General features: G+C 42.3%; 1 non-coding gene across 1 annotated transcript; it reads left to right on the top strand.

The window, feature by feature from the left end:
- Positions 1-527: 527 nt before the first annotated feature.
- Positions 528-691, top strand: LOC124074048. The gene has a single exon (XR_006845767.1). It is a non-coding gene; the product is annotated as a U1 spliceosomal RNA (small nuclear RNA).
- The last annotated feature ends 11,366 nt before the right edge of the window (positions 692-12,057 follow it).

The raw sequence follows: 12,057 nt of genomic DNA, 5'->3' as shown, positions 1-12,057 counted from the left end.
ACCAAATTACAACAGAAGTTGCCTCATGACACTTTATAGTTAGAACAAGTCAAGACAAAACTCTTTAATTCATGGGAGCTTTGAGAATTACACTTTTTTTCCCTATTTGTACAGATAAAGAGGCCACAAAAGCCACATAATCCGTTTGCAAATTTGCAACAAATAGACAATGCAAACAGACTGTCTTCATTCATGAATTAGGCTTTTTGAGCTGAGGAACTGAGGAATGAGAGGATTTTTACAACCGAGTGCAGACACACACACACACAGACAACAGGTATTTTTATTCTCTCTCCGCTTCCCTGCCTCCATCATTGGCTCTTCCTTTACCTCCCCTCTTTCCTCATCTTCCTCATTTTATCACCAGATCACAGGTTCTCCTTCCATTCCTTCTCTCCTTTTCCTCTTTCCTCACCCTTTTCCCTTTTGCCATCACTTTCTCTACTTATATCCTGTTTACTCTGCTGTCATTTTTCTTTTTTCCACGTGCTTTGCAGTGCTTAAACACCAGTAGGTAATGCCCCATCATACTCACCTGGCGGGGGAGATACCATGATCAAGAAGGTGGTTCACCCAGGGCGAAGCTCGGCCATTGCACTCCGGTTGTGTGGACCCCTGCGAATTCCCCAAATGTGGGAATCTTGACTGCATGATTTCTGGTAGTGGGGGACTGTGTTCGTGCTCTCCCTGATTTTGGGGCAGCCAAGCGGTTGGAAAAGCGGCTTGTGACCGGAGGGTCACTGGTTCGATTCCCAAGAAAAATTTGACGGAGTGATTAATAATGCTTCCCCCCCCCCTCCATTAGCCAGCTGATGTGCCCTTGAGCAAGGCACTTAACCCCCAATTTGCTCCCTGGGTGCCTGAGAATGGCAGCCCACTGCTCCTGTGTGTTTCACTGCATGTTGCATGTGTGTGTGTTTCAATCAGTGATGGGTTAAATGCAGAGAAGTAATTTCCCAGTGTGGGATTAATAAAGTAAATAAAATAAAACCAAAAAAAACTGCTGAATGCTTAATGCCACCCCAGTGCCAACATCCAGCGGCAAAAGTTTTCATGACATTTTAACTCTGTATGTAACCTAGAGAGTCTCCTCAGTTTTAATTAGGCAGGGACTCTGGTAAACATATGGCGGCGCAGAACAATTTGCACCACACTGATGGTCTTCTCAGGAGACCAGCACACTGCTATTAAGTGCTGGCTGTTTAGAATGACTGGAAACAGTGAGTAAGTTGCTTGGAAGATACAAGGTTTTGTGAATGCAAGTGGTAAGAAAAGCATTTTGAAGAGGTCCAGAGAGATGCTTTCTTTCTTTTTAATCATTTATTTTTTTACAATTTTAACATAGAAACAACGCATTCTGGTACACTCTCTCATGGAAATAGAGAGAGAAGATGTATGTTATTCAGTTTATTTTTAGAGTGAATGCTAACACATCCAGAACAGACATATACTGCACTCATTATTTATATTTATTTTCTTCTTGATTTCAAAGGCTTTTGTTGTTTCTCGCACAGTGCTTGTGTATTTGCCTGAACGTGGCTTGCAAGGGTTCTTGCCCCTGTTGCTGCAGTTGTTATTCCTTATGGTTTTTCAGGGAGTCTGCATACACTGAAAAACGAGAATAGTTGGACCAACTTAAACGAACCGCTTCCATTGGTAACAAGCAATTGAATTGAGTTTATCTAACTTAATTTAAATAAGTTATATTAACTCTACTGTTTCAAAATACTGATTGATTTTCTTATCAGTCTTCCATAATATTGAGCTAAACATATTTTTGAACATCGCAGTCGAGCTGAAGTTTTTAGATATATCTAGATGTGTCCATATACATATATTTTTTTAATTTTATTAATTATTAATTGAAAACAACATCACATCAACAGTAAGATCTGAACTACTCTTTTTTTTATGCGTTTACCACTTTAAAATAGGGCTAATCACAGCTCCAATACTGATTTTCTGTATTTATCAGTACTGAGTGATGACTCCAGTGTGTTCTTCATCCAAGCAACAGCCCTAACAGAAGCAATCTGAGAACTTTCATTTATGAAAATAAATTATCAAGCACTTGTCAAAGCAGTTGATTATGAACAACTAATTAATGAAACAAGCAATATAATGCCTTATTAAGTCAGCTAAATCTGAATTCAATCCAACATTTTACAAGCTGTCTAACCTGGCATCTGATTATGAACTTCTACCAACTCACCATCACTTTGGGTGAATATGGCCCCTTCAACACACAGGGCACACAAAGGTATTGTTCCATTCAATGTTCACAATTTTATTAAGTTACATATTCCATTAAGCGAACAGCATGGTGGAATATATTTTTGAGCTCTAACCAGTAACTGCTCTTGCTCAAGAGTCAAGTGCTATGTAACTTTTTGTTTCAAAAACCTGAAAAGCAAAATCTCTCAAATTGAGGGAAATGTTTTTTATATTTGAAACCTATTAAGATTGTATGAAAGGTATTTATCCCCCTGGAACAAACAAAGGGCAACATCCAAAGAAGCTCAAATTTTTCCATCCAAAGAGGCTCAAATTTTTTCAAACACAGTCCACAATGTGGTCCAGATCTTAGAAGATCTCAGAAGTCTTTAGGCAAGTCTACCATACAAGCTCTGAACTTTGTGGGACATTTTGTGTGGCTCAAGCTGCATGAACACTTTCTGGAACACTTCAAATGTGAAACGCAGAGGCTTTGGATAAGCTAGGTTGAGTATGTACACCAAACGTAGAAGAAGGCCACAAGCTGAGGCGATTGAAGTCAGGTCGATGACAATGCTCATGTCTGCTGGAGGCTCTCGCAGTCCTTCTCCCTCCTTCTGAATAACAAACACTGCCATGGTAAGTTGCTCCAGGTCCCTCTGGACATCTTCGGCACTGCTGTCCTAAAGCAGAGTACACAGCACAAACAAAAAGTCCCTTTTCTACACAATTACCTGAAATAAATGCTTTGTCTGTAGACTGAGAGAGAAATACAACTCATGATGAGAAAAATCAAAGTATTAAGATGCAAGGATGAGTCATAATGAAGGGCAAGACATTTATATATCCTGATGATTTCCTAATGTTTAAAACTACTTAGACATGGTTTGAATGTTAAACTACGCAAGTGTGCAATCCCACTAACGTCTCTGCTGCCTCACTTGGACTTCTGGCACATCCTCATATTTGATATTAATGTAGAATAAGACTGCTGCTTTTCACTAAGCCAGCAGTCTTTTATCCCAATCCACTATACTTTCACAGTTTCTCAGATAATTTTGTGCTGTTAGCCAATTAGCATGGCTGTTAAATGCTAAATAAATAACATACAAATAACCAATCTGTTGTTTATTTGAAAAGATGAGCTGATGCGTGTTGAAACTTACAACATATTCCCTAATAAGGTCATCTGCATTTTCTCCCAGGAAGACAATGAGAGCTTTCAGGACACACTCCCTCTGAAGATGGATGTCATCAGCCTGGAACAACATTATCATCATTACTATTTTTCCACACATACTACACAATAGGGATATCAAGCTTTCAACACTCATTAATGTATTTAAAGACGGTGGACTGAATGCGCATAGGTAAACTACAATTCCGACCAACAATTTTAACCTGAAAAAATACTCGTACATACATACAGAAGATACAAGACACAAGATACAAGATAGGATTATTTGTCACACACACAATCATACACGGTACAATGTGCAGTGAAATTCTTTGTGTCCCTGCAGTATTTACATGAATAGTATTTACATCTAGTGCATGTAGTGCAGGTGGGAGTGGGATTGTCCAGCTAAATGCTCACTGTTGAGCAGACGGATGGCCTGAGGGAAGAAGCTTTTCCTCATCCTCTCAGTGTTGGTTCTCAGGCAGTGAAACCGACGGCCTGATGGCAACAGGGAGAAGAGTGAGTGTCCGGGGTGATGGGGCTGCCTGAGGATCTTCTCAGCTCTCGACCTGCATCGTTTGGTGTAAATGTCCTGCAGGTCGGGTAGAGTTGTTCTGATTGTCCGCTCAGCTGAGTGGACTACCCTCCTAAGGGCCGAGAGGTCCTGCTTTGTGCAGCTGTCCATCCATGTGGTGATGCTCCCACTCAAGATGCTCTCAGTGGTGCAGGTGTAGAAGTTCCTGAGCACCTTGAGGGGGAGCCTGAAGTCTCTGAGGCGTCTGAGGTGGAACAGACGCTGCCTGGCCTTCTTAACAGTCACGAGTTCAAGTGTAAACCCGTTAAGATAATAAAACAAATAAATCACAAAAACAAAATAAATCTATATTATAATCTATTCATCCATCCATCCATCCATTTTCTATACCGCTTATCCGTCAGGGTTGCGGGGGAGCTGGAGCCTATCCCAGCTGACTACGGGCGAGAGGCGGGTTCACCCTGGACTGGTCGCCAGTCAATCGCAGGGCCAACACACAAAGACAGACAACCACACACTCTCACACTCACACCTAGGGGCAATTTAGAGTAGCCAATTAACCTAATGTGCATGTTTTTGGTATTGTGGGAGGAAGCACCACTGCACCACCGTGCTTCCCTATTATAATCTAATATTAATTAATTTACTAGTACAGCTTTAGATGAGAGAGATCTAATGTTTAACAGTCCACATTTAATTCTCCTATTTGTTGTAGCTGTGGAGGTGTTGGTGTTGATCTTTATTAAGTTTTTATGTATAACTCCTCTTTTTGAATTTGGTTCAATTAATTTAAGTGGTCGGGGGACAGACACAGTCTCTATGGGATATTGGGTGGGTAACTGTAATGGAAGCGCAGAGAGGCGTGTAGGACTGCAACTCTGCCTCCTGGTCTCAACTCTGGGTTGTCAGGGTTTTGGTTTAATAAGAAAGTCAGTCAGATTTCTAGATAAGAGAGCTGCTCCATCCAAAGTGGGATGAATGCCATCTCTCCTAATGAGACCAGGTCTTCCCCAAAAGGTCTGCCAATTATCTACAAAGCCCACATTGTTTGCTGGACACCACCTCGACAGCCAGCGATTGAATGATGACATGCGGCTATACATATCATCACTGGTCAGATTGGGTAGGGGTCCAGAGAAAACTATGGAGTCCAACATAGTTTTTTGCAAAAGTACACACTGATTTAACATTAATTTTAGTGACCTCCGGCGCAGTTGAGTGTCATTACCGCCGACATGTATTACTGTTTTACTGAATTTAAGCTTATTCTTTGCCAGCAGTTTTAGATATGATTCAGCGTCGCCCGTCATGGCCCCAGCAATGCATTTGGTTGCTGGTTTCGCTAACTTCGCGTTTCTGACTACAGAGCTGCCAATTACCAGAGCTGGTTTCTCAGCGGGTTTGTCGCTGAGTGGGGAGAACTTGTTGGAAACGTGAACAGGTTGAGGGTGAACTGTGGACTTGTGCTTAGGACTATGCTTCCTCCGTACGGCCACCCAGTCTTCCTGGTTTCCCGGCTGCTCGGGAACTACACTAGATCGGTCCGCACCGGCTAATGGGGGCTGGCTAATTACAGCAGCTAAAGACTGCAACGCTAATTTTAACAACAGTCTGGTCACAATGATTGGAAAACAGGTCACACACAAACCTATCAAACTGAGTTGAAGTCACAAACTCAGCAGGTAAGCTGACTTCATCAAAGAGACCATGAACCTGACCTTGTCTGGTAAAATGTTGGTATAATGAAAATGCAGGAAATCATTCAATGTGTAACTGCTACTTTTCAGGTTTTGGGGCTTTTAGTGTGAAACATCGATGCGGGAAGCGTTGGGTATTATTGCAATGACCTTAACACTGAACAAAAGAACAGCAAAGTTAAAAATAGTAAGAGCAGCAGCGTTGTTAGAATTGCATGGACCGATGAAATGAGTGCTGTGAAAATGTACATCATACTGACTTTACCGTGTGAACCATTATAGTGGACTTTATTTCACCATCTCAATGTTTTTGCCTAACTTTTGTCATCAAATAGCATTTATACAAAACCTGCAGGAGGCTACCATGAACCAACCAATCTGAATCTCTACTGGTCATAATGAGCTGTCATTACATCAAGCTCGACTGGTGGATGTGCTGCGTTTGAATGTAGTAATATAGAGTCGGCACTCACATAAACACACACACACACACTTCATCTACCTTTGAATGAAAGTATGAATTCCCACCAGGCAGTGGGGGTCTGTTAAGGGCTCTTTGCAGGGAAGATGAGAGGCTGTGACCTTTTGCCAGACATTGCTTCTGGGAGATAAGTGTGCTCTCTCTCTCTCTCTCTGGAGTTTTATTTTCTTCACAACGTTGACATTTGTGTAACATGCCACTGCTCCGCAGGCTGTTTTTGGCTTCTTTTTTTTTTAAAGAAATAATTTCTTACCACAACAGTAATAACAGCAGAGAGTGTGTTCTTTACAACTTACACACAGCAAGTAATATCTGGAAGTTCACTGGGGACTATATTAAAATGATAATGTAAACTTAAAAATGTAAAGGTATAGTTGTAATAATTTGACAACAATATTATAATTTTAACATATTTGTGTAACTTGAATAAAATTTTTTTTTAAAAGTTAATGAAGACTGCTGTTACCGCAACCTGGACCCAGATAAGTGGAAGAAGACAAAGACCAGGAAAACGCCAAAATATAGATAGACAGATGACTTTATTCATCCCCGAGGGGAAATTAGGTTGTCATAGCAGCCTGGCATATTTGAATACAATAAAAATACAACAGCACAATAAAATACAATAGCATTAAAATACTTAAGTAAAAAAAAATAGAATAAAAATACACTTAAATGATACTTAAAAAAAGACCACAAGATAAGATAAGTGGGTATATAAGGTGCAGTTGCAAGATGATGCTAATAATACCGATGGTAATGTTCCTGAAATATATATGACAATAACAATAGTAAAATATAATAATAACATTGTATAATACAGTATATAATAACAGTATGTAATGGTAGCAGCAACGGTACATAATAATAGTAATACTAATAATATCTGTGTACATGCATGGGATACATATGTGATGGGATTGCAAAAAGTGACAGGGAGTGCAAAAGGTGACAGGTAGATTTAGTCCAGGTGTGTAATCGTGGCTCTGACAGAGGTAGATGAGTTGTGAAGTCTGATGGCAGTAGGTAGGAACGACTTCCTGTATTGTTCCTTGGAGCAATGGGGTTGAATGAGTCTGTTGCTGAAGCTACTCTTTAGCTCGTCCAGTGTTTTGTGGAGGGGGTGAGAGGGATTGCCAGCATCCTTTCCTCCACCATCCTCCTCCAGGGTGACAAGTTTACAGCCAACAACAGACTCTGCCTTCCTGATCAGTTTGTTCAGTCTGTTGGCGTCCTTTGCCTTTGCCAGGACACCGCAGCAAAGAAGATGGTGCTCGCCACAACAGACCGCATCTTGTTGCAGACATGAAAGGACCTGAGCCTCCTCAAGAAGTAAAGCAGGCTGATGCCCTTCTTGTAGGGAGTTTTTCCTTAGTCGATGTGAGGGTCGAAGGGCAGAGGATGTTGCTGATGTTATGTTAAGCCCTTTGAGACAAACTGCTTGTAAAAATGGGCTATACAAATAAAGTTGACTTGACTTGACTTGATTAGATGGCCTCTGTATTGGTGGACCAGTCCAGTTTATTGTCCAGTGTTACACCCAGGTACTTGTATGAGTCCACTAAATCCACATCCATCCCCCTGATCTAAAGGCCCTCTTCTTCTCGTTGAGAAGGGCCTTGCTGGCTACCCATGGTTTGTTGTTTGGTGGGGATGGTGTGGTCAATGCAGAACCCAGTGTACTCAGAGACACAGTCAGTCAGGTCATCAATGTCCTCACCATGTGGCTCATACAAAGCATCCCAATGTGTGGCCTCGAGCGCTCCACGCAGTGTTTCCATGGTCTCAGGAGACCATTTTCTCACTGTCCTCACTGACTGAGTGCTGCTGAACCACAGGCTTGTATAATGGAGAGAACAGGGCTAGGTTGTGGTCTGGCATGCCCAGTGGTGACAGGGCAGTGGAGCTGTATGCATCCTTAACATCTGCGTACAGCAGGTCCAAAGTCTTATTTTCACAGGTGCTGCATGTTACAAACTGGTAGAAGGTTGGGAGTGTGAGATGAGATGCAGACAGCTGTTGTTCACGAGCAAGGCGAGGCCCCCTCCTTTCTTCTTGCCTGTCGTGGTGGTGTCAATGTCTCAAACCGTCTGGAAGCTGGTGACGTTAGAGTCCGGTATCTGCCACGTCTCCATGAGACACATGATACTGGGCTCTCTGTACTCCCTCTGTGTCCTGATGAGCACTTCCAGTTTTTCCACTTTATTTGCCAATGACCTCATGTTTCCAGTGATGACTGCAGGGATGTAGGGCTTAAACTTCCTCTTCTTCATACTCTGTTTAATCCCCGCTCTGCAGCCTTGCCGTTTCCTCTTAAGCTCCTCAGGTGTGGTGGGTCTCTCTCTGGCCAAGAGAGTCAGGTACCTCCGGGCCATCAGCTGATCGTGGGTGTAAACAATGCCGGCAATGTTGCAGGCATGGCTCCTGGAGTGATCCGGAGAGACCCGAGTGCGATTAAAATGAGGAAAAAGTGCCCAAACCGTTGGAAAAGCATCTCGCCGTTGTGCTTTGCAAAGATGCACAGAACAGTGTAATAATAAAGATAAAAAGCTAACAACAAACACAATAAAAATACAAAAAAATGACGGAAGCACCCAGGCTCCCACTAGGACGGCGCCATGATGTATGAATTTGATTTTGTACTCTCAGTTTGACATGCATGTATGAGTGTTCTATGAGCACATTACATTGAAATTTTTTGAAATTGAAATTGAAGTTTTTTCACTTTCCTGCAGACAGCAGTTCCCTAATAACCACTGTGTGCTTTACAAATACAAAACACTGCTAACCATCTAATTTAACTAAGCAACTGCTTCTATTGCAGCATCTTCAAAAATATAATTTCTCTCTGACTTTACAATATGATTATGCAGATAGGTTTGTGTACCTTTCACCTTCTAACACTGTGAAGTGATTTGCTGAATCAAAAGTGGATTGACACCACTGAATGAGGTCATATTGAGGAAATTAGTTGCGCAACTTTTGAAAAATTTTTTTTAGCCCCCTTCACATTCAAATTGGCCCGTGGCATCACATGCTGTTGTGAAGGGCTAAGTGTTCAGGACATTCATTAGAAAATCTTGAGCCTGGAATCACATCAGAAAGGTTCAGCCAAAAGTGACTGGAAGCTCACAAGTCTGTTACCTGCAAAAACAAATGTGTCCCTGATGAACTGTGCACATACTCTATATACAGTATATGGATATATTTCTTTGAGGAATGTGACAAGAAAACTTATTCCTTCACATGTTTTGCATGAGTAGCTTGAATGTTGTCACCAATCATATTTGCAGACTTAATGTTTCCTGTCTTTCTTTGTAGGTCAGAGGTCGTTGAAGGCAGTGGTACCAGTGGACGAGGATGATGTCCATGCAAAGTAAGTGGTCTGTCACAACAGCAATCAGCCCTTTGCTGTCTGCTATGGATACCTGCTCTAGGCTACATTGAAAGCACATATGCACAGTCACTCATGTGAATGGGTTCACATCTTTAGGCTGACCTGAGTCTTTGTTACAGCTTAGATTTTAGTTAGTTCTAGAGGCAAAGGCAACTAGATTTCTTTAAGGTTGTTGAAGGCGATTCACCTCTCATCTGAAAAGCTTCTTCAGTTCTAAAAACTGATGGGGAGTCACAGGTATTTAACCTCTCGTGTGGTAGTCACCGTGGAGGTGGTTGTTGCTGTTGTCCAGTTGTTGTAACAACTAGAAAAGGATAAAACCAACCTACTACCGTCTTTACCCTAGGGACGCTACACCTTGTATATATGGACTTCCCAAGATACACAAGGAAGGTGCCTCACTCACACCCTTTGTTAGCAGTATAAACAGCCACCTACAACATTGCTAATCACGTCATCGTGGCCCACTTGTGAGAAATATTCCTCATCATCATCCACATCCATAACTCCACTGACTTTACCAACAAAGAACTCAGACCGGCCTCAGATGAAATCATGGTGTCTTTTAATGTCAGCTCACTCTTCACCTATATACCCACAATCAAGGCAGTGCAGACAGTCAAAAAAACAACTATAACAGGAAGATTCTTTACACACAAGGGCTAATTTCACCCCAGATCAGATCTGCATCTTGCTAGACCTCTGCCTTACTACCACCTACTTCAAGGACAATGGAAGTTTCTACAAACAAAAGCATGGATGTGTCATGGGTTTACTGGTGTCACCCATCATGGCCAACCTCTACATGGAGGAGAATGAAAGCAAAATGCTGAGCTCCAATGGATTAACAACATCTGGCCACTGGTTTAGGTACATGGACAACACCTGGGTAAAAATCAAATCCTGAGAAGTAGAGGCCTTCACCAAGCACATCAACTCAGTGGATGATAATATCAAATTCTCCAAGGAGTATACTAAAGAAAAATTACTGAGCGCCACACAGTCCAGGCAACGGTTCCCTCAAGGGAAGGGAAAAGGACGCATACAAATCAGCAAAGCGCTAAAAACATGTGATGACCAAAACTGGGCCTTTGTCGAATCAACAAACAAGCCCTAATTTATTGTCGTATTATTTCAATCCTGTGCAAAAAATAAGGGGGGGGGTTGCTGTCTTTGGTGTGGTTTGAATGATTAGTCAAGAAAATTAAACCTAGCAAAATGTCAAATTCATCAGTTAATTCTTTAGCTAAAATACTGTGCTCTGTTGCCCACCACAGTTGCTGAAAATCCCCTGGTCTTATACCGGAGCAGCATTTGAACCCAGGGCAGAATCTGTCGGGAAAATTGTTTTACACAAACACTCTTCTGATGAGTAGTCCAACTATCCAAACAAAATAAACCCGTGTCAGCTGTAAGTGTCAGCATCCGCCAGATCTCTGGCCCTCCTCCGTGTGTTCTCCCTTGTGTGTTGGTTTCTTCCTGTCTTGTGTTTCCACCCTGTCCAGTTTTCCCTTCTAGTTTCACTGGAGCACAGATGACAAGTCCTTTGCTGTCATGTGAGTCTTATGCTATGGACCTGCAGTGTTCTCTGGTGTTTAAGCACCTACCACAAACTTTTTGGGATGACCAATCCAAGGTAAATTACATTTTTGGACTACTCAGAGGGAGAGCTTTAGACCGGGCTGAGGCTGTTTTTTCTAATGAGCCAAGTTTGTCTGACTCTTTTGATGTTTTTGTCTCTCGTTTCAAGACTCATTATATGGGGGACACTTCTAACTGACTTCTGAGTTTAAAACAGGGTGGTAGGAGTGCTGCTGATTATTTGGTGGATTTTTGGAGATATGCAGCTTATTCCCACTGGGACAAGCAAGCTCTTAAGGGAGTTTTCATCATCAAGGTTTGAACGAGACTCTGAAAGATGAGTTAGCGTCACAAGATGAACCAGCTAATCTTGATTCACTTGTCCATCTGGCCATACACCTAGAACAGGTGTATGCAACAGCACAAAACGGAGAAGAAAGACTCTACTACTCAGACGGATCATACCCGGCTGCAACCCTGTCTCTGGCGTACTAGTGTTACTAGCTGTTCAGAATGTCCTTCACCCGTAACCTCTGAAAGTGAAGAACCCACACAACTCAGAAGGTCTGCACTATCGCCTGAAGCTGAAGAGCGTGAGTGTCGACGTGCAGCGGGTGAATACATATACTGTGGTCACTTGGGTCATTTTTTGGTCTCGTGCCCTAATTGGCCAAAAGGCTGGTAGGCTAGTTTTGTAAATGTCATTTCAGCCCCACCTCCGATCTCCCCTGATCTTAGGCTATCCATGGTTAAAACTGGACTTTGATCAACTAGTCAGCGAGTCGCATCATGAGTTGGAGTTTGTCACTCCACCTGTCTCAAGTCCGCCCTGACCCTGGCCATGACACTGCTCTCTCCTCTGCTCCTGTAACTGAGGAGTTGGATTTGTCCTCCATTCCCTCTGAATATCACGACCTGTGAGAAGTGCTCAGTCAGAAGAGGACTTTGTCTCTGCCTCCCCATGAGGGTTAT

The sequence above is a fragment of the Scatophagus argus genome, chromosome 16 (genome assembly GCF_020382885.2).
Source record: "Scatophagus argus isolate fScaArg1 chromosome 16, fScaArg1.pri, whole genome shotgun sequence".
Classification (NCBI taxonomy): domain Eukaryota; kingdom Metazoa; phylum Chordata; class Actinopteri; family Scatophagidae; genus Scatophagus; species Scatophagus argus.
Note: the sequence above shows the minus strand (reverse complement) of the source record. Positions and strands in the feature narration are given on the sequence as shown.